Source organism: Danio rerio, chromosome 8 (assembly GCF_049306965.1).
Source record: "Danio rerio strain Tuebingen ecotype United States chromosome 8, GRCz12tu, whole genome shotgun sequence".
NCBI classification, from domain to species: domain Eukaryota; kingdom Metazoa; phylum Chordata; class Actinopteri; order Cypriniformes; family Danionidae; genus Danio; species Danio rerio.
Window position 1 is genome coordinate 5675001 of NC_133183.1, and position 7500 is coordinate 5682500.

At 35.6% G+C, this 7500-nt stretch overlaps 2 protein-coding genes across 5 annotated transcripts in view; one reads left to right on the top strand and one right to left on the bottom strand.

Annotated features, from left to right (window-relative positions):
* gcn1 (GCN1 activator of EIF2AK4) overlaps positions 1-7500 on the top strand; it is a 779792-nt gene that overhangs the window by 746714 nt on the left and 25578 nt on the right. The gene's annotated exons all lie outside the window — the stretch shown is intronic.
* cux2b (cut-like homeobox 2b) overlaps positions 1-7500 on the bottom strand; it is a 339662-nt gene that overhangs the window by 207560 nt on the left and 124602 nt on the right. For 2 of the 4 annotated variants that reach the window (XM_073910043.1, XM_073910042.1), the window contains exon 1: positions 4653-4712. The exons of the other annotated variants lie outside the window; for them this stretch is intronic. The gene's annotated coding sequence lies outside the window, so the exon portion shown is untranslated. Of the gene's footprint in view, positions 1-4652; positions 4713-7500 lie in introns of those variants that run through there. 4 annotated transcript variants of the gene reach the window in all.

Here is a 7500-nt window from a genome sequence, read left to right on the forward strand (position 1 = left end):
TCTAAACTTAATTTGTTTGTTTAAATTCAACACAAACAAATTGTTTGCAACAGTTCTGCATGCAACACTTGTTTAAGTGTAGGTTGCTGACAGAAGTGGTGTTACCGAGACCAGCACGGAGCACCCAACCTGTGTGTATGGGTGCTAACGCCCCCATTACAAAAATCATGTGGTCTCAGCAGTAGTTTGAGTTTGAACAAGAATCATGTGGTGTCAGCAGTAGTTTGAACAAGAATCGTGTGGTCTCAGCAGTAGTTTGAACAAGAATCGTGTGGTCTCAGCAGTAGTTTGAACAAGAATCGTGTGGTCTCAGCAGTAGTTTGAACAAGAATCATGTGGTCTCAGCAGTAGTTTGAACAAGAATCATGTGGTCTCAGCAGTAGTTTGAACAAGAATCGAGTGGTCTCAGCAGTAGTTTGAACAAGAATCATGTGGTCTCAGCAGTAGTTTGAACAAGAATCGAGTGGTCTCAGCAGTAGTTTGAACAAGAATCGTGTGGTCTCAGCAGTAGTTTGAACAAGAATCGTGTGGTCTCAGCAGTAGTTTGAACAAGAATCGTGTGGTCTCAGCAGTAGTTTGAGTTTGAACAAGAATCATGTGGTGTCAGCAGTAGTTTGAACAAGAATCATGTGGTCTCAGCAGTAGTTTGAACAAGAATCATGTGGTCTCAGCAGTAGTTTGAACAAGAATCGAGTGGTCTCAGCAATAGTTTGAACAAGAATCGTGTGGTCTCAGCAGTAGTTTGAACAAGAATCGTGTGGTCTCAGCAGTAGTTTGAACAAGAATCGTGTGGTCTCAGCAGTAGTTTGAACAAGAATCGTGTGGTCTCAGCAGTAGTTTGAACAAGAATCATGTGGTCTCAGCAGTAGTTTGAACAAGAATCGAGTGGTCTCAGCAGTAGTTTGAACAAGAATCATGTGGTCTCAGCAGTAGTTTGAACAAGAATCGAGTGGTCTCAGCAGTAGTTTGAACAAGAATCGTGTGGTCTCAGCAGTAGTTTGAACAAGAATCGTGTGGTCTCAGCAGTAGTTTGAACAAGAATCATGTGGTCTCAGCAGTAGTTTGAACAAGAATCGAGTGGTCTCAGCAGTAGTTTGAACAAGAATCGTGTGGTCTCAGCAGTAGTTTGAACAAGAATCATGTGGTCTCAGCAGTAGTTTGAACAAGAATCATGTGGTCTCAGCAGTAGTTTGAACAAGAATCGAGTGGTCTCAGCAGTAGTTTAAACAAGAATCATGTGGTCTCAGCAGTAGTTTGAACAAGAATCGAGTGGTCTCAGCAGTAGTTTGAACAAGAATCGTGTGGTCTCAGCAGTAGTTTGAACAAGAATCGTGTGGTCTCAGCAGTAGTTTGAACAAGAATCGAGTGGTCTCAGCAGTAGTTTGAACAAGAATCGTGTAGTCTCAGCAGTAGTTTGAACAAGAATCATGTGGTCTCAGCAGTAGTTTGAACAAGAATCGTGTGGTCTCAGCAGTAGTTTGAACAAGAATCGTGTGGTCTCAGCAGTAGTTTGAACAAGAATCGAGTGGTCTCAGCAGTAGTTTGAACAAGAATCGTGTGGTCTCAGCAGTAGTTTGAACAAGAATCGTTTGGTCTCAGCAGTAGTTTGAACAAGAATCGTGTGGTCTCAGCAGTAGTTTGAACAAGAATCATGTGGTCTCAGCAGTAGTTTGAACAAGAATCGTGTGGTCTCAGCAGTAGTTTGAACAAGAATCGTGTGGTCTCAGCAGTAGTTTGAACAAGAATCGTGTAGTCTCAGCAGTAGTTTGAACAAGAATCGTGTGGTCTCAGCAGTAGTTTGAACAAGAATCGTGTGGTCTCAGCAGTAGTTTGAACAAGAATTGAGTGGTCTCAGCAGTAGTTTGAACAAGAATCATGTGGTCTCAGCAGTAGTTTGAACAAGAATCGTGTGGTCTCAGCAGTAGTTTGAACAAAAATCGTGTGGTCTCAGCAGTAGTTTGAACAAGAATCGTGTGATCTCAGAAGCAGTTTGAACAAGAATCGTGAATCATGTGGTCTCAGCAGTAGTTTGAACAAGAATCGTGTGGTCTCAGCAGTAGTTTGAACAAGAATCGTGTGATCTCAGAAGCAGTTTGAACAAGAATCGAGTGGTCTCAGCAGTAGTTTGAACAAGAATCGTGTGATCTCAGCAGTAGTTTGAACAAGAATCGTGTAGTCTCAGCTCATTTTAAACAAGTAGTTTGAACAATCTTTTTTTTTTTTTTTGACTGATATTCAAGAGTCTTACACAATGATCAATGTGAAATGAGATAAAAACATCTTTAGCTCTATTCTTAATATAGCTCATTTATGGAATTAAATTAAGCACTGGTTGTTCTGGGACTGGATGAGTTTGATGGCCTGCGATGGTTGGGTTTCACCTCTATTAGCTTTAAGCAGATCTACAGGTGTTTAATCTGCTGTATCAGACTGACAGACGGATGATAGACACGCTAAGAGTTTGAAGTGCTCAGATATTAAAAAAGGCTAATTCTGATGTTATCAAGCCAATAACAGGTTGGAACAATTTTTTGTTGCTATTAGAAGACTTGAGGTATCATGGTGGCTCAGTGGTTAGCACTGTCGTCTCACAGCAAGATGGTTGCGTGTTCGAGTCTCAGCTGGGCCAGTGGGTGCTTGTGTGTGGAGTTTGCATGTTCTCCCCATGTTGGTGTGGGTTTCCTCCGGGTGCTCCGGTTTCCCCCACAATCCAAATAGGTGAATTGGCCCTATATGAGTGTGTGTGTGAATGCGTGTGTATGGGTGTTTTCCAGTACAAGATTGCAGCTTAAAGGGCATTCACTGTGTAAAACATAAGCTGGAATAGTTGGCAGGTCATTCCGCTGTGGCGACCCCAGATAAAAACCTCAAGAACCTTGTGTTGTTTCAGCTCATTCTAAATAAGTAGTTTGAACAAACAGCAAGCGTCATGTTTTGAGTGCAGGTGTGCTAAACAGCATGACCCTAATTCTAAATAAATAGTTTATTTAGGACTGTGTGTGTTTTTTTTCCATCTGTTGTTCTACTTTGTTTTCATTTTTGATGATTTAAGTTTTTTGAATGTAGTTTAATACCGTGATGCAAAGCTGAATTTTCATTATCATTACTTCAGTCTACAGTGTCACATGAAGACAAACTTTAAAAAGCAGTGATTTTTTTTGCAAAATAAAAAAAATAAAATACACAAAGCAAAAGACTAATAAAAAAGTAAATAATAATAAACACAAAAATTATTAAATACAAAAATATATAAAGCATAACGCAAAACAAACCATGAAAAACAAAACACTAAAAAAAAAAAATTAAATGCAAAACAAAAAATCTAATAAAAAATAAAACAAAAATCAAAACCTTAAAATTTTTAAATAAAGGTAAAAAAAATACTAATATATATATATATATATATATATATATATATATATATATATATATATATATATATATAAAGCAAAGAAAAACTAAAAAATCTAATGAAAAATAAATTAAATTAAATTAAACTTTTGCTTTATTTTTTTTTGAGTATCTGCTCTGCCTGACAAATATCACACTGTAAAACCCAAAAACTTAAGGTAACTAAAACCATTTCAGGAAACCGATTGCAAAAAAACAAAAAACATTTAAGATAAAAACTAATCCTAATGAGGTCCTGTAAACTTAATTCATTTGAGTAAATGAAGTAATTTGAGCACAGTAAAACCCAATAAGTTAAGGCAACATAAACCATTTGAGGAAACCTATTGAAACAAAACATTTGAGTTAAAAAAAACTAATCTACATGAGTACTGTGAACTTACTCCATTTAAGTTGAAGTAATGAGGTATTTAATAATAAAAAATATTATAAACAAAACTAAACAAAACAATTTAATAAAAATAAAAGAAAATAAAACAAAAAGCAAAACAATCAAAAAATGTAGTTAAATAAAAAAATAAATAAAATAAATATAAAAAGCAAAACAAAATAAAAAATATTAAATACGAAACAAAACAAAATTTAATTAAATTTAAATTAAATAAAAAATGTAAAATAAATGCATAAAACATAAAAAGCAAAACAAAACCCAAAAATATCAAATAAAAATATTAAAAAACAAAAACTAAATTAAATTAAAACACTGATATAATAAATGCTTTATTTTTTGAGTTTCTGCTCTGTCTAGCAAATATCATAAGTCATTTCTCTTAGAAAAAGATATTAATACACCAAAACGTCTTCTCCATTTGAGCAGCAGCATAAATCCCACAAGTCACACAATGAACTTTAACACTTAAGATTAAGGTTTCCAACAAACTCTTAAACACGAACAACAGCAAAACTGCAGCAAACACGGCACTAATTGCCTGCGCACAAACTTCAGCCTAAGATGCATTTATCCAAACTTGTGCTTAAGTTTCAGCGGCAGTAACAGTAGGAGTACATAAAAGAGGATATAAAGCAAAGCCTTTTTTATATTAATAGTTTTGACATCTGACAACATCACAAACGGCATCTTTTGCTCCCTGCGTCGTCTACAGAGGCGAGGAATCAGCAGGAGCTGGAAATAAACCTGCTCGCTTTCACCTTTCAAGAACAAACCGCGGCTTGTTGTTGTTGTTTTTTTTTTTTTTTTATAAATGTTTGTTCATTTGTGCGCAGACAGCCATCAGACCCACCTGATGCTACAGCTGCGGTTGCCAAAAGCCCTTTTTCTTCCTCATTTCCGCGCTTCCCATGATGCACTGGGGCTGGGAGACGCCTGTTAATGCAGTCGTGCTCAGCAGGTGATCATCCAGGTTAGTCGACGCCGTTACAAGCTGCGAAATTACAGTAGTTGTAAAAAGCGTGAAGTGCGCTCTGACATGAGCCAGAGAACGCTAGCTTTGGGTTACGCTCGCAAAACTTTCATCATAAACGATTTGTGGCTTTTAAACGGCTGCTTTTTTTCCTCATCATTTTACATGTTTTTTTTCCCCTCCCTATATTCTTAGTGAGATAAAACTCATATTTGAGGCTAAATATTTAGCAAAAGGCTGTGAATGTCAAGTTATTTCCTTCATTCTACTACACTTAAAGAATAATAATGATATGGGTTAAATGCCAGACATCCAAAAAAAATGAATTCAAGATTCATAGTGTTTATTGTCATGTGCACAGTAAGGAAACAGTGAAACTCTTCCTTTGCTGTCCACATTGAATGTCAATAAAGTTTAATGTATATTAAAAATATCAAGTACTTATTTACCAAAAATAGACATGCCAAAAAAGTAAACAAGCATAAATGATTAAATAAAGGTAAAGGTAAATAGAAATCAAATTAATTGCACATATCTGTAAAAATATCTGTTAATTAAAAGTTTAATATTTGACTTTTATTGACATTTTAGTAGTTTGAAATTGTATATTGTATAAGAAATATATATATATATATATATATATATATATATATATATATATATATATATATATATATATATATATATACAGTTGAAATCTGAACTATTACCCCCCTTAATTATTAGCCCCCCTGTTTATTTTTTCCTACAATTTCTGTTTAACAGAGAAGATTTTTTTTTAACACATTTCTAAACATTTCATTTCACTTCATTTTCGTGTCGGCTTAGTCCCTTTATTAATCCGGGGTCGCCACAGCGGAATGAACCGCCAACTTATCCAGCAAGTTTTTACGCAGCAGATGCCCTTCCAGCTGCAACCCATCTCTGGGAAACATTCACAAACACAATACGGACAATTTAGCCTACCCAATTCACCTGTACCGCATGTCTTTGGACTGTGGGGGAAACCGGAGCACCCGGAGAAACTCACGTGAACCCAGGGAGAACATGCAAACTCCACACAGAAACGCCAACAGAGCTGAGTATCGAACCAGTGACCCAGCGACCTTCTTGCTGTGAGGCGACAGCACTACCTACTGTGCCACTGCTTCACCCCAATTCTAAACATAAAAGTTTTAATAACTAATTTCTAATAACTGCTTTTTCAAGAGGCTTTTATACAGCTTATACAGCTTATACAGTGACATTTAAAGGCTTAACTAGGTTAATTAGGTTAACTAGGCAGGTTAGGGTAATTAGGCAAGTTATTGTATAATGATGGTTTGTTCTGTAGGCTATTGAAAAAAATATAGCTTAAACAGGCTAATACTTTTGTCCTTAAAATGGTGTTTAAAAATTTTAAACTGCTTTTATTGTAGCCGAAATAAAACCAATAAGACTTTCTCCAGAAGAAAAAATATTATCAGACATACTGTGAAAATCTGTTAAACATCATTCAGGAAATATTTAAAAAAGAAAAAAAAATCTATTGGGGCTAATAATTCTGACTTCAGCTATTACACATATATAAACACTGACCCTAAATACATACGTAGAGTTAGGTCTATAAAATATCAGGAAAAAATACTCTCTATTACGCCTCTACCATAATTAACAACACAAGCCCAGACAATTTTAATACAATAAATTAATATATATCGCAAGTTAAAATAATTTGAAATAGAATATTTCACACAGGTTAGGATAAGTATGCTTTCATTTTATAGATTTTGTACACACACACACACACACACACACACACACACACACACACACACACACACACACACACACACACACACAAACAAACACAAACAAACACACACACACACACACACACACACACACACACACAAACAAACACAAACACAAACACACACACACACACACGCACACACACACACGAATACAGTGCTTAAGTCTCTCTTTTAAAATACATATTGTTAGTGTTAGTGAGGCCAGCAGGGGGCGCTCAACCTGAGGTCTATGAGAGTCCTAATGCCCCAGTAAAAGTGAAGGGGACACTATACTGTCAGTGGGCGCTGTCTTTCGGATGAGACGTTAAACCGAGGTCCTGACTCTCTGTGGTCATTAAAAATCCCATGGCACTTCTCGTGAAAGAGCAGGGATGTAACCCCGGTGTCCTGGCCAAAGTCCCTCTATCGGCCCTTACAATCATGGCCTCCCAATCATCCCCGTCCACTGAATTGGCTCTATCACTGTCTCTATAGCTGAGTGTGTGGTGAGCGCATTGGCGCCGTTGTCCTGTGGCTGTTGTCGCATCATCCAAGTGGATGCTGCACACTGGTGGTGGTGTGGAGAGACCCCCCCTCATGATTGTGAAGCTCTTTGGGTGTATGGCTATACACAATAAATGCGCTATATAAATACACATTACATTACATTAGGCTCACAATTATTATCTAAAATTTTGTGTAGTGATTCTTCACAGTTTTTGATATGTAACCAATATACCACAATATTATTATTATTTTTATTATTATCATTATTATTATTATTATTATTATTATTAAATTATTATTATTATTATTATTATTATTATTACATTATTATTATTATTATTATTAATTTTATTATTATTATTATTATTATTATTATTATTTTATTACATTATTATTATTGTTATTTTATTATATTGTTATTATTGTTATTTTTATTACATTATTAT